Raw genomic sequence first — 16,589 nt, 5'->3', positions numbered from 1 at the left:
ACCAAACTTGTATACTCGCCTTTGCTTTTGCATTGAATTGTATTTTAAACATGTTACAGGTTGATGATGATGCTATAAAAGAAGTAGCGTTGATGCCTAGATACACATATAGACGTTAGGGTTGAATATGTTGTATCAAATTTTGTTATGTTATCATGTTGTATTGGTTAAACTTGTTGTATTTGGAATTTCTTGTAATGTTGACTAGTTGAAGTTATGAAATGAAACTTGGATTATTAAATTATTGTCACAAATAGTGTTATGATGTCTCGAGCAATCTTCACACTTCGTCTCATCCCGATGTTTCCGCCATTGGTTGGGGTGTGACAGATTGGTATCAGAGCCATAACTATAGGGAATTAGGAAAATTGCCATGCTTTTGCCCTAGTCTATAGTTTTAGGAACTTTGTCTCTTATTTGTTGTTTAAAACATTTGTGCTCTATCTTACATGCTTCCTAGCTACACTTCTTGTTAATAAATTTATGTGCCTTTCCTAAGGCAAACACAAATACACTTATGCTATATTTTTATATATTCTTGATACATTATCGAGACGAATTTACCAAAATAGGCGTGAAACCCACAATTTGGTAAACGACTCTCACTCTACCTTTAATCTATTTTTGCACGAAATTTCACCATTAAGCTAGGAGTGACATCCACAACTTAATGGTAATTTCCATTTCAACTCTAGTGGACCCTTGTCAAAGTGTCAAAATTTTATTTTGGCCGACAAGTACCAACCACATTTAGGGTACGAAATCGTCAAGTTAGGGGTGAAACCCGCATCTTGTCGATTAAGTCCCATTCCTTGATTTTTATTCTCGCCAAAGTCCCGAATGTTCCAATCATTTAGAGATGTGTAGTAACCGGAAGGGTAAGATACCGTTAATCGCTTCTCGACGAGAGTATCTTACTTATAGGCCAAAGCACAATATCTCTAAATCGAAAGGACTTTCGACCCACTTTGGAATTGTCGACGTTTCTCTACCCGAAACATTCCTATGTTTTATTGAGCCTCTCTTTTATGTATCTCAATTTATATGTGATTTTATACTTGAACGTTCATTCATTTCGAAATGTCGTTTTAATCATGTCGCACATTATCGCAATCACAAACAATAATAATTCTCATGAACCAACTAAATTTATATTTTCCTATTCGCAACTTATGTGCTATACATGTTGAATGTGTGTTGGGAACCTATGCTTTATGTGAACTTTACTTGGTACTTGAACATCTACTTGCGTTGCATACACGAACCTTGTTTTCAATTAATGATCAAAGTCTCATCCTTTCCCTTCTCTTTCAAATCTTTTAGATGTCTTCTAGTTCATCCAAGAGACAAAGGTCAAAGAAGGGTTCGACCTCCTCCGCCATGTCCCAAAAGGATTGTATGAAGTTTATGGCTAAACAATTTGCAAAGGTCCTACCCGACATTGTTAGCAAGATCCAAACCGATTCACCACATGGTTCGGTCGACTCAAAGGCCGACAAACCCAAAGCCACCTTCCAATTCAAGCAATTCATGGCTTGCAAACCCTTAGAATTTACCGGCAAGAATGGCGCTACCGCCATGATGAATTGGTTTGACTCCATCGAGCTTACCTTCTTACAAAGTGGTTGCCCTGACGAGTTGAGAACATTGAATGCAACCGGTGTGTTTCGTGAAAAGGCACTTGAGTGGTGGACAACTGAGCGTAACAAGAGAGGAAACGAGGTCGCACACGCTATGCCGTGGGACGATCTCAAACAACTTATGAAGGATCACTTTTGTCCCCCCACGAACTCCAAAAGTTGGAAAATGAATTCTGGAACCTCACGCAAAAAGGGAGTGACATGGATGGTTTGATTACACGCTTCAAACAGCTTAGTGTTCTATGCCCTGGTCAAGTAGAAACCGCCCCCAAAACCGTGGCCAAGTTCATTCGTTGTGTTGCACCTTCCTTAACAAACCATCTTGCATCTGCCAACCCTCAAACCATTGAAGACGCGTACCGCATAGCTACCGAACTTAACAACAATTGTGTTCTTCATGGAACCTTTGACAAGGTTTCAACAAAGAATGCGCACCAAGCCACCATTGACTCTCCTAATGAGTCTAAACCCTCCCAGCAATCTAAGAGAAACCAAGGCAAGAAGCGGAAGGCTTCAAGCCAAAACTGCGCGGTCGTCACTCCGCCAAACCCACAACCCCTTCAAACTGTGTCTGCTTTCAATGGTGAACGCAAGGTTTATACTGGAACGCACCCAAAGTGCGACAAATGCCGATATCATCACCCCCCAAACGCTCATTGTCGAAAGTGTGACAAGTGTGGCCGGTATGGGCATCTCTCGCCATACTGTCGTATCCCCCCACAGGCCTACCAAAACCAAGCTCTTTTGGCTCCAAATCAAGTCGCTCCTGTGCGAGCATGCTTCACGTGTGGTGATACCAACCACATGGCCAATGTGTGTCCTCAACGATATCAACCACAACAACCTCGACAGCAACAACCACAACCACAACCCCAACAACAACAACAGGTTCAAGAACCCGCTAGGGGTCGAGCTTTCCTTCTCACCACAGCTCAGGCTCAAAATGCAAACGACGTCATCACTGGTACGTTTCTCATTAACCATGTCTATGCTTCATGCCTATTTGATACTGGTGCCGATAAAAGTTTTGTGTCGTTAGAATTCGAGTCTTTGCTCAAGTGTAAACGCTCTAAGTTGCCAAAATCTTTCGCTGTCGAAGTTGCTAATGGTAAAACCGTCAATGTCAATTCTGTTCTCTCCAATTGTTCTCTAATCCTTAACGATCATACATTCTCAATCGATCTCATACCTATGCAAATGGGTAGTTTCGACGTCATAGTAGGTATGGATTGGCTTGGGCGAGTTCGTGCTGAAGTTGTCTGTTCTGAGAAGTTTATTCGCTTGCCTCTTCCAAATGGTGATTCTCTACACGTCTATGGTGAAAAGCCTTCTCAAGGCCTTAAGCTTATGTCATGTATCAAGGCAAACAAGTGCTTACGCAAGGGTACCTTCGCCTTTCTCGCCCACATCGTGGAAAAGAAGGATAAAGGCCCAAGCATAAGTGACGTTCCTGTTGTACGTGACTTTCCGGATGTATTTCCCGAAGACCTTCCTGGTCCTCCTCCTGCTCGTTCTGTCGATTTTCGCATCGATTTAGTGCCTGGCGCTACGCCTGTCGCTAAGTCCCCCTATCGTTTAGCACCCTCTGAGATGCAAGAGCTCTCGAGTCAACTTCAAGAGCTTCTTAACAAAGGCTTCATACGCCCTAGTACTTCTCCTTGGGGCGCTCCCGTGTTGTTCGTCAAGAAGAAAGATGGATCCTTTCGTATGTGTATTGACTATCGTGAGCTCAACAAGCTTACTATCAAGAATCGATACCCTCTTCCTCGCATTGATGACCTCTTCGATCAATTACAAGGCGCAACCTGCTTTTCAAAGATCGATCTTCGTTCTGGGTATCATCAACTTCGAGTACTCGAAGAAGATGTGCCTAAAACCGCCTTTCGTACGCGTTATGGTCATTATGAGTTCGTGGTCATGCCCTTTGGTTTGACCAACGCACCTGCTGTCTTTATGGACTTAATGAACCGCGTGTGCAAAGCATACTTGGACCGTTTTGTGATCGTCTTCATCGACGATATCCTCATCTATTCCAAGACGCAAGCAGAGCATGAGCAACACTTGCGCCTTATTCTTGAACTCCTTCGTACTGAACACCTATATGCCAAATTCTCCAAGTGTGAATTTTGGTTACAAGAAGTTCAATTCCTTGGTCACACTGTCAACAAACTTGGTATTCACGTTGATCCCGCAAAAATCGAAGCTGTGAAAAATTGGGTCGCACCTAAATCTCCGTCCGAAATCCGTTCGTTTCTTGGTCTTGCTGGTTACTATCGTCGTTTTATCTCCAACTTTTCGAAAATCGCTGTTCCTTTGACCTCCTTGACTCAAAAAGAGAGACCTTTTGTTTGGGGTCCTGAACAAGAGGAGTCTTTTCAAACGCTCAAGGACATGCTTTGCAATGCTCCTATCCTAACGCTTCCTGATGGTAACGATGATTTCGTTGTGTATTGCGACGCTTCAAACCTTGGTCTTGGTTGTGTCCTTATGCAACGTGACAAAGTTATCGCTTACGCATCGAGGCAACTCAAAATTCATGAGAAAAACTATACTACTCACGACCTTGAACTTGGTGCGGTCGTTTTTGCATTGAAGATTTGGCGACACTACCTTTATGGTACTAAATGTGTAGTCTTCACCGACCATAAGAGCCTTCAACACATCTTCAATCAAAAGGAACTAAACATGCGTCAACGTCGTTGGGTGGAATTGTTAAACGACTATGATTGCGAAATCAAATACCACCCGGGTAAGGCGAATGTAGTAGCCGACGCCCTTAGTCGTAAAACTCACGTCCAAAGTATCCGTTGTTTCCAACTCGTCCACGATCTTCAAAATCGCATACGTAACGCCCAGTATACATCCGTTAATGAGGGTAACCTCTACAACGAAATGCAATGTGGTGCTGAGAATAGTCTCGTGTCCAAACCCGATGGTATTCTATACTATCTCAATCGCATCTGGATTCCCAATCGTGACGATCTTCGCAATTTCCTGATGAAGGAGGCCCATAACACGAAATATTCTATTCACCCTGGTGCTGATAAGATGTACCATGATATGCGTACTTCCTATTGGTGGCCTGGAATGAAGAAGGATATAGCCACCTTCGTTTCTAAATGTCTTACGTGTTCCAAAGTAAAAGCCGAACATCAACGTCCCTCTGGCTTGCTCGAACAACCAATAATTCCCGTTTGGAAGTGGGAGAGCATTGCCATGGATTTCATCACTAAGCTTCCTCGCACTACAGCTGGTCATGACAGCATATGGGTCGTCGTTGACCGATTGACCAAATCAGCTCACTTCCTCCCCATTCGTGAAGACTTCAAAGTCGAGAAATTGGCTAAGGTCTACATGAAGGAAATCATCTGTCGTCACGGGACGCCCATTGATATCATTTCTGATCGTGATGCTCGTTTTACGTCTCGTCTTTGGGAAACTTTTCAATCTGCTATGGGTACTAAGCTTAACCTTAGCACCGCCTTCCATCCTCAGACTGACGGTCAAACCGAGCGTACTATCCAAACCTTAGAGGATATGCTTCGTTCATGCGTAATAGATTTTGGTGGCAACTGGGATTCATACTTGCCCTTGGCTGAATTCTCGTACAATAACAGCTATCACACGAGTATCCAAATGGCTCCTTTCGAAGCATTGTATGGTCGCAAGTGCCGTTCGCCTATTTCTTGGCACGAGATTGGTCAAGCCCAAATCACCGGTCCCGAGCTTATACAAGAGGCTACGGACAAGATTTTACAGGTTCGAGACAACTTATTGAAAGCCAGGAACCGACAGAAGAGTTACGCTGACAAAGGACGCAAACCTATGGAATTCGAGACAGGTGACAACGTGCTTCTCAAGGTATCCCCTTGGAAAGGCGTGGTTCGATTTGGCAAGAAAGGGAAACTCGCACCTCGCTACGTTGGTCCTTTCAAGATTCTCGAAAGGATTGGCAAGGTTGCGTATAGACTGGACCTGCCTGAAGGACTCAGCAATGTACACCCTGTCTTCCATGTGTCCAACTTAAAGAAATGTCTAGCTGACGAAGGACTCCACGTTCCTCTCGAAGACCTGCAAGTCAACGAAACGCTTCATTTTGTGGAAAAACCGGTCGAAATCGTGGACCAAGGAACCAAGCAATTGAGGCGCAGTCGAATTCCTATTGTCAAAGTTCGATGGGAAGGAAAACGTGGCGCTGAATTTACTTGGGAGCTCGAAAGCGAAATGAAATCGAAATATCCTCATCTTTTCCCTGAGTCTTCCTAAATTTCGGGACGAAATTTCCTAAAGGAGGGGAGACTGTAACGCCCTGTGTTTTGTACTTTCTATTTATAGCTTGTCTTACTCGTGTTGCTAATTTTGGAAGCTTTGTATCATTGTACTCGTTCCTTCTAGTACTCGTTGTAAACTCGAGATTTTGATCATGAATGAAAACTTGCATTTCCTTGTTACATACTATACATACACCATAATACGATTAATCATGAGATCATTTGATACTTCTTTGTGATACTTACAAACATATGTTGAACTTGTAAATATGTGACATATACTTGTCACTTACAAACATGTTACATACTTGTACATTACACTTTTTACCTAGTTAAATCATGTTTTATTTCATATTTCACCTTATTACAAGTTAGGGGAAACATTGTTGCATATTATTACACAACTTAACTAACAAAATTACTCATTATAATGTTTTAAAAAAATAAAAAAATAAAGAAACATGGCAGCCCAAATTCAGCAAAATTCAGCCCCATATAGTTGGGTTTTGTGGGCTAGTTTCAAGGTGTAACCCCTTCTAAACACTTCCAAAGCCCAACCCATTGAAACCCTAATCCTTCCCCCTATAAATACCACTTATAACCAGCCTCCCTACCACTTTTGCAACACTAAAAACTCTCAAAACATCCTCCAAACCGTAGCTGAAAGCAAAGGTTCGAGTAGATTGACACCCCTTCACGAAAATGAGCATAACTCACTCAATTCTTATCCGATTCACTCGATTCTTTTTCCTACTTGCTTGTATAATCATGGGGTTCGATTCCTAGACTTCTCCTTGGAGAAATCAGACCTGGAATTGCTCCGAAATTGACCAAAAACTTTCTGTTTTGTTTCAAACTTATGCAAACTTCATCTAACTTGTGTGAAACACATCTCAAACCAATGTCCTAATGCTTACAACCCCTCTTATGGTTGGTTAAGCTTAAAAACATGGTTGAGACATCTAAATCAGAGGTTAAAACCTCATAAACTTTCTGTTTTTAATTAGGGTTTTACCCACAAGTAATGTTCAAGTGTGAAACTTGTTGAATGTGTGATGGTTGGATTAGCTTGGGCTATCCTTCATAAGAATCCACTCATTACTTGATGTTTTGCTATAGATTAGTTGTTGTTAATACCTTGATACTTGTATGTTCATGACCCTCCTTGTTGTTTATAACAACAAGTGTAGTGGTGAACAATAGAGGTGCCTAAATGGAAGCTTGTTCTTCCTACCTCATGTATGTATTCTATGACACAAAGAGGTACCTAAATGGAGACATTAATCTCCTACCTCATGCTTGAATCTTAAGACTTGTAAACTATATAATATCTAAGTTATTCTATATGTATACATCTAAGTAACTAAGACTTGATGATGACTTAATAGTTATTTGTTAAGTGGACGTTACATCATCTATGACCATGCCCTTGTTACGACTCTAATGGATCTTAGAATCCATGAAATCATACCAACTCTTTTGAGTTTCAATAGTGTCAAGAACAAGAGTTATGTGTACAAGATGATTATTTTCACCTATGTTACTTTCTATATTTTAAAAACCCCGAATCTATAATCTTCCGTTATACGCCAAACTCACACACCTACGTTTCCTTGTGTAGAAGGACAAGGTGCTCCGAACTAATTCATCCACAAACTTGCTCTCGGAACTTCAAGTCACCACTTGTAAACCGTGAGTATACTCGTACTTCCCCCTTTTTTTTTACTTTTACCACTTTTGGGGTGTAACATGTTTAAATATTGAAAAACTTACACATGAACACTTTGTTAAACACATGAACGTTCCTATAACATGCTTGTATACGTGATGACTTGATACTTTAAACTTGGGTTATTCTTATGTGTTGAACTTATCATTAACTTCGTACGAGCCAAACCTTGACATATGTAGCGCTATAGGATTAACGACCCGCCCGTAAACTTGAGGTTATGTCTTGAGCATATTGCGTTTTCTTGGTTTGATATGTTAGACACATGCCATATTTAATGTTTATCTTGAATCATATGCTTGCCATGAGGAATTGTTCACACTTTTTATCTTATGCTATGTACGTACCAAACTTGTATACTCGCCTTTGCTTTTGCATTGAATTGTATTTTAAACATGTTACAGGTTGATGATGATGCTATAAAAGAAGTAGCGTTGATGCCTAGATACACATATAGACGTTAGGGTTGAATATGTTGTATCAAATTTTGTTATGTTATCATGTTGTATTGGTTAAACTTGTTGTATTTGGAATTTCTTGTAATGTTGACTAGTTGAAGTTATGAAATGAAACTTGGATTATTAAATTATTGTCACAAATAGTGTTATGATGTCTCGAGCAATCTTCACACTTCGTCTCATCCCGATGTTTCCGCCATTGGTTGGGGTGTGACAGGTTTCAATTTGAGAAATGACAGAGCCAAATTCGTTTAATCGAAAAGTCAAACTATATGAACAACGGTTTGACTTTTAACTAATAATCAAAGCTAGAACGAATTATAGAATGATATGAATGCTTACAAAGGTCCTAATGAAGCTTAGATAACACTTGGAAGTTGCCTTGCCGACCAGAATGCTCCTGGAATTGCCTTGTGAGGTTTTGAAAGTTTGGTGTTCTTGTTTACAATGCAAGTGCCTCAAAAAATGAACAAATGATCTGATTTATGGTGAATTCAGGTGTTACAAGAGGCTCACAAGTGCCCCATATTGCATGTCCCTCCATTGGTGAGTTTTAGAGGTGCCCACAGCTGTTTCCCACTCAAAAATCGGACCAAATGGCACTGTTTCGCGAAACTCTGCATCTGGGCACGGGTCGCGGCCCGCGTAGGCCTGCCCAGGCGGGTCGCCTGGTCTGCTGATCAGCCAAACATCTTTCAAACTTGGCAGCTTTGGTCCCTGTCTTCGCACGCGAGGTTTTGGCTAATTATTTTGACTCGTAAACCCTCAAACTTGGTTTTTAAGAACCTTGGGACATTTACCAACATGGTAATGTCCTCGGTTAACTTTGCGCTCAACCGAAAAGTCATGAAATTCGACGTTGACGCTTTTAACCCCTCAAGTACGGTTTTGGCCATAACTTTCTCATACGATAACGAAACTTCACAAAATTTTTACCACATATTCTAGTGAGTATATTTTAGCATTACAAAGCTTCGGGTCTGCCAAAAGTTCACTCAGAGGTATAAATTCAACATGTTGACACTTTTAGCCCCTATAGTTTGAAATTCCTCACTTTTGTGCAATTTCCGCTTCGTATGATCCATGATCCATCTGTTTAAGGTTATAAACATTATGTAGGGTTATTATAGAGTCTATTTATCCATTGTTGACACTTTGGACCCTTACGTTCCATAGTTTTCACCGTTTGTCAACTTTAGTCCCTCTAAAGTTTATTTTCACATACCGGAAGTCTATGACACGTGTCAGTGCATTATTGGACGAAATTTTTCGAGGTGTTACATTTCTTTTCTTTAAACTTTCTCTCATACAGTTCTTTGGTTATTAAAGTTTCAGACAATCTTTCGTCAAAACATTTGACTTATCTCTTCAAAGTATCATAAGCTTCTTGTACTCTCTGACTCGACCATTTCAAATTATCATACTCTTTTTGAAAATCTTGAAACTTATTGTCTTTTTCAACACAACCAACACATTTTGTTGTACACATTTGTCTATAAATTTCATTTTCTTTTTCAAAATCTTGACATTTCAGTGTCAGCTTTTCAACCTTTTGTTTCAACATTTCTTCTTTTTCAATCATTTCTTTACATTTTATTTTGAAAAGATTTTCAAGTTTATTTGTTTCAATATCTTTTGTTTTTTATCATTTCATCTTTTTCAGTACAGGCTTTGCACATTTCTATGCAATTCCTGCACTTGTTTTCATTTTTATCAACAGTTTCAGCATTTGATAAATCAGAAGATTCATTTACCTCAGTCTCTTTCAGCACCGATGATTCTTCTGTTTCAACTTTCTGGACTTCTTCTTTCTTCTCTTCTTCTTCCATCTTCAGTTCTTTTTCAACATCATTCTTTGCTAGAATCTTCACCTCTTCTACCACCCTTTTCAACTCTTCTTCTTTCCTCCTCTTCATTTCTACCACCTTTGGCAGACTTGCTTCAAAAATTTCTTTTATTTTGTTCAACAGATCAGCCTCATAACCTTTTTCAGATAATCTTCTTGTATTATAAGTGTCCTGATCTGGAAACAGATTTATTACTGCATCAAAATCCACCTTTTCCGGATCAACTATTGGATTACCCTGTGGATCCATGTAACATTCCAATTCATCATTTCATCTTTTGGCTCTCCGAGCTTCTTTGAATGGAGCACTCAATTTATTGATCTCATATCGAACACAGTCTTTTCTCCACCAATTATCATAACCTGCATCGGCTACAAATGCATGTCCAGCATAATCTTCTTCAGGAAGAATTTGAATCCAATCATAACCTTCATCTTCTTGAATAACTGCCATCGCCCTAGATTTTTCCTTTGACGATCCTTCATCGATCTGTTTCTGATTCTTATTTGATGATCCACTGGTGCGATGATAAATTGCATTATTATAATAATCATCTCTGAATGGATTCGTGGGTTCGTCAGTTTGCCTGTTTGTACACTCTCTTTTGAAGTGTCCTTTTTGTTTGCATTTGAAACAGGTAACTTTTGCCTTATCAAATCCCAATTTTGAATCAACAGATCCCAAAGATGATCTTCCAGTGATCTCCATGAAACGTTGTGCTCTCCTCATTGTGCTAGCCATGCACCATTTAATATCCATTAGCTCCATCTCCTCTGGATCGATCTGATCATAATCTTCCTTTGTCATTTTTGGGTTTCCAACTTTTCCCGCGATCAGACTTTCGTACAATTCTAGGACATATGCTAAGAACACCATTTGTTGCTTGGCAGCTTCTGCATTCAGACTTTGAGAATTTTTCAGATCTATAGCGATATTGCAATTGACTATGTTCGGATTTGATGAATTTGAACCAGTTGAATGATAACCCGAATCTCTTGAAGAACTTTGCTGAGGTGAATCCCTTGAGCTTCCAGCACTAAATCCCGATTTTGACTTGTGATCAAACATGTTTCCTCTGTATTATAAATCGACATTTTGTTTATATAGTGGACTTCCTATTTTGTCTTGTTTCCTGATTTCTAGATCATGCCCCTCAAGTTTCTCAATCAGCCAGTCTAGAGTCACCTTGCTCATATCGTTGTTGGTTTTGAGAATCATGACGTTGTGTAACCAGTCGTCTTCATTTGGAACAGATTCTATCAACCTATCAATAATCTCTTCATTATCTTTTGTCACACCAACTCTCTCCATTTCAAGTTTTAGATGACAGAATCTTTCAATCATATGTGGAACAGTTCACCTTTCATACAAGCAAACAAATCAAATTCTTTTTTCAATAACGAATGCTTGTTTTTAATAATCAGCTCACCACCAGTACATTTTCTTTCTAAAGCTTCCCACTAACCCTTTGATGTTTTCTCATGTTCAAGTAGTGAAATAATGTCTTCTCTCACTCACTGATGTAACAATGTAATCATTTTGTATTCAGCTACAACATTTTTTACATCTCTTTCTGTGAACTCTTCTTCGGTTAATAACTCTCCTCCTTCTTTTGTTGGTTTTTTATATTCTTGTTTTAATTTTAACCAACTTTCAGGTGCAAAAGCGTTTACCCAACCCTCAAACCTATTTTTCCACCAGTTAAAGTCTTCAACTGTTGGACCGTCGTTTGACCCTGAAAAGTCAGCCGAGACAGTTCATCTTCGTATATAAAGGCGGAATCAGTATATATGAAGTTACAACAGCTATTCCTTTCTAATTTCTTCTCTTTTATTGCTTTCTGATTACAATTTGACAGAGTTCCGTTCCACAAGCAATGGTCTATCCGCTCCAAATGTTACAAATGAATCACAAACATCAGGTATATATAGTGTGAGTAGGTTCGCTCATATGGACTGCCATATGAGCGGACCTGCCACAATGACAGATAAGCGAACCTCCCTAAAGTACCTATAAGCGAACCTGTTAAGTCCCTAAGAGCGGACCTCCTACAAACACATGTTCACATAAGCGAACCTATAACATAATTTCATGATTTTGACGTTCTAGACCCTATGTTGACCTATCTAGACCAAAGACTTGATGTAGACGAAATCAACAGACATTCCATACATCAACAGACTCCCCCTTGGATGTTGACGTAGTCTTCAGCAATCTTCAGCCCCTGAGTCTTCGGTCTTAGTCTTTTCTTCAACTCTCTGTCTTCACATCATTCAATCTTTCTTCACAGGTTTTAAGATCATTACCTGACTCTGACTTCCATCTTCCCTTTGACTGTTGATCCAGACTCCCCCTTTCATTGACTCCCCCTCTCAATATGCTAGAATCTGAGATATCTGGTTCAAGCTTTGACAGTTAGCTTCCGTTGGGAATGATAAAGTCCAAACCTGTTTAACCTACACATTCTCTACCTTACCATAAGTTTCACAAATTTATTACAATTGAATTTAGTAAACTTACTGGTAGACATCATTTTCAACAAACATATTAGTTACATCAAGTTCAAATAAATGACCTTGATTAACTAGTCACACAATCTTACCAACTGTTTATATATGTCATTCAAAGAATTTTCAACAAAATTTCCCAATCCTGTTCATCATGTTTAGCACTCGAATTTTGAATATCAGCTCTTCAACATCAGTTGGTCGAAAATCTTTTTGGATTTTTGTTTTTGAATGAAATGCAGTAAACAAATATATACATATAATATTTTTATGAGTTCGTGCAAGAGGATCATATCAGCTATCGACTAGACACTAGCACCATTAAGCTGTTATTTCATTTTAAGCTTTTAAATAGTTCGCGTTGATTGTTGATATATTGATCCACTTAAATTCTCACAAAATGTTCAACCTGTTCGGGATACAGATTTAGTGTTTTAGAACTTAAACATCTACACGTGTCCCACCTCAGTATATACTCCCGTATCCAGACCCCAGTATTCAGTCTTACAGGTGAGAATACCACAACTGATATCTGTTAAGGGGTTATGTGCGAGGGTCGTGAGAGCTCAGGTCGATACTTCCATATACGCAGAGAGATGACGGCTTCGACTTTAAGTGGGTCCCCTTTAGAGGATCTTTTGTTACAACAGCAAAGATTATCAATTTTATTGTTTAATCAAATTGCTGAGGGCGAGCTTGTATTTCAAAGCTTTTTGCAGAAAGTATTATTCGGGGACTAGGTCAGTACTTCCATACAGCAGAAGTCCCGGAATAATACCCCAGATATCACTGAGTATAAAGACCTAGTATCTCAGAATACGGGACCCTTCAAACAGGATTTCAGGGGTTACCTATATATCCTGGAGGTGTTCCCCACATAGACACAAGTGAAATTTATGTTTATATCCCAAACTGATCTACTAATTCTGTGAAAACCTATCGACACATCTTTAGCGAGACTGCTTAATTGCATTTATACATTACAAATCTTTAGCGTGCTATGCTAGTCTAGCTGATGTACTATCATTTCCCCTATTTGCACCAAAACTCATTTTTAATTTTTCAATGTTTTTGACATTTTCAAATTTTCTAATTTTTTTAAAATTTTTCCTGATTACAATTTGACAGAGTTCCGTTCCACAAGCAATGGTCTAGATCCGCTCCAAATGTTACAAATGAATCACAAACATCAGGTATATATAGTGTGAGTAGGTTCGCTCATATAGACTGCCATATGAGCGGACCTGCCACAATGACAGATAAGCGAACCTCCCTAAAGTACCTATAAGCGAACCTGTTAAGTCCCTAAGAGCGGACCTCCTACAAACACATGTTCACATAAGGGAACCTATAACATAATTTCAAGATTTTGACGTTCTAGACCCTATGTTGACCTATCTAGACCTAAGACTTGATGTAGACGAAGTCAACAGACATTCCATGCATCAACATCAACTTTCATTAATTTCGGTGGTTTCTGTTGGTTTCCATACATATTATCATATTTCAAATTTTCTGACATCTCTTTCGAGTAATCTCTTGTTTCAGATCTTCTTTCGGATGATTCTGAAGTAAAAGCATCGTAAAACGTGTTGTAAAATTCTTCACCGCTGCTCGACATCTTCAAACAATTTCTTGAGATTCACACTTTATATATCTTGAATCACCTACAATCCGACAAATAAACGGTCAGTTTAAACGAACTGAATACGTGAAAGTGTGTGTTGATGAAATCAATTTAAGACTCGTGTTGAAGATTTGCGGACTCGTTCCAATGTTGTTCGGGTGAAATTACTGCCGGATGAATTTTAAACAGACCGGATCACAACTCGTGTGAACTGCTTTAACTCACGCAACCTTTATTACTTCCAAACTATCTTGACCAACTTCAATCTGTGCAACTTTCAATACTTTGAATAAAATGTCTTTGAATAAACGACAAAGTGTAAGGACAAATATGGCAGGCAACCTCTTTAACTAGTCAACATACTCATGCAAATCTTGACTTTAATCAATTGATATGTTCTCGATAGGATTAAAAAGACCTGACACTTCACATGACACTATAGTAATGACAAATCAGTATCATTGGATGATTTAATCTTGAATCACTTTGATTGGACCTTTAATATGTATCTTGGGTTAATGATTTTAATGGATCTGACAGTATTACACATGCATTGGGCCGCTAATCTTTGAAGGATATTAGACTGTTTGTATTGTTACAATAAACTTGTTTTCTGATTCGACCGATGACTTTCACATGCAATCCACTCCCATTGGACCGTCGTTTGAATTAGTGGACAAAAGCTTTAAAACTCAATTGGGCCAACAATCTTGAATTAATGAACCTCGACAACAGAGACATTTAAATCAATCTGATTGGACCTTCATTTGATTGTGGCCGACAAACACATGCAAACTTTGATATTTTTTTTTATTAAAGAGACCGACAAACAGTTGTTATCTTTAAATGTTTAATCAAATGGCCGACAAGTTTTATCAATCCATGCGACCTGAACTGTTTATCAATTCGTACGAAATGAGAATATTTTCACACGAAATGGACCTTTCACACGAAATAGAGATCTGATGCGAAATGGTGACACATTCACACGAAATGAGCACCTTCAAACGAAATGGACTCCATTTCGTACGGAATGAGATTTCTTTCAAACGAAATGAGATTATTTCAAACGAAATGAGCTAATTTCATACAAAATGGAATTCATTTCGTGCGGAATAACATGTTTTCAAACGAAATGATCACTTTTCATGCGAAATGGGGTACTTTAAAGCGAAATGGATCTTCAAATAACCATTTCGTGCGAAATGGAACGAACTGGAACGATTTCAGACACAAAATCTCAGATTTCTCCCAAACGGCTTTGAATTTTGACCTGAAAATTTGTAGGGTTATAGATCGGCTAATTTCGCACATCATATCAAAAAATCAGCTAATTTGGACCGTAAAAACCCGTTCAATTTTGCAAAATATAGTCAAAAACATGAAAAAATGAAGAAGATGAAGAAATTCGACAAATCTGGATGATTTTTGGATCTAAATATGATGAAATCTGGTGCGAAATTGTATGTTTTATCTTCGCAACCGAGCTCCTGCTCTGATACCACTTGTTAGGACCGGTTTTGACTCCGAAACGATTGCGATACGAGCGTGTGACGTGCGGAATCTGTACACGAACGTGACCTAACACACAAAACGTAATATAAACGTGATTCGATTAGAAATATGACGAGTACAAGCACCTTGAATCACTTTCTCTCTCCAGAATCTCTCTCTAGATCTCTAGCTCTCTAAATCTCCAAATGAGCAAAAGTTCTAATTCTAAAGTCTAAAGCTCTATTTATAGGCATAAGGTTATAAGGATTTCTCCTTATTTACAAGATTGCCACCTTGCCCTTTTAACTACATATTACATCAAAAAGTCGAGAATTCTTCATTTTCTGCTACGGTTCTGATTGACGGAGGCGATAGACACATACTGCACTAACAAAATGGCAGGAATACATGATGTATTTCATGTATCGAATCTCAAGAAATGCCTAGCTGATGAATCACTCGTAGTGCCTCTAAAGGATATAGAGGTAAATGAACAACTTAAGTTTGTAGAGAAGCCTCTACAGATTGAAGACAGGAAAGTCAAGAACCTCAAGCATAAAAGATTAGTTCTGGTCAAAGTAAAGTGGGACTCCAAAAGAGGACCAGAATACACATGGGAGCTTGAATCAGAAATGCAAAGGAAATATCCACACTTGTTCCGACACCCTAATATATTTTAAAATATCCCAATATGTCCCAAAATACACCCCATACGTGAAAACGGACCCCGAATACCTTTAATATTTTTAAAATTAATTAAAAATCAAAATTTTGGGGCTCTTGTGGGGCGCGTAAGCCACCCCTTGAGCCTACGCGGGCCGCGAGCGATCGGAAACGAGGCAGCACCCGGTGCCGACACGTGTCATCAACGTGTTGAACCTATACGTGACCCGGATCACCTACAACCTAGACCCCCTACTACGCGGGCCGCGTAGCCCTTTGCTACATCTTACGTGGGCCGCGTAAGACCCAAAATCAGGACCTATATAAGAGGGCATCGGGCCTTCAGTCGAAAT

Source organism: Helianthus annuus, chromosome 17, assembly GCF_002127325.2.
Source record: "Helianthus annuus cultivar XRQ/B chromosome 17, HanXRQr2.0-SUNRISE, whole genome shotgun sequence".
Taxonomy (NCBI): domain Eukaryota; kingdom Viridiplantae; phylum Streptophyta; class Magnoliopsida; order Asterales; family Asteraceae; genus Helianthus; species Helianthus annuus.
Note: the sequence above shows the minus strand (reverse complement) of the source record.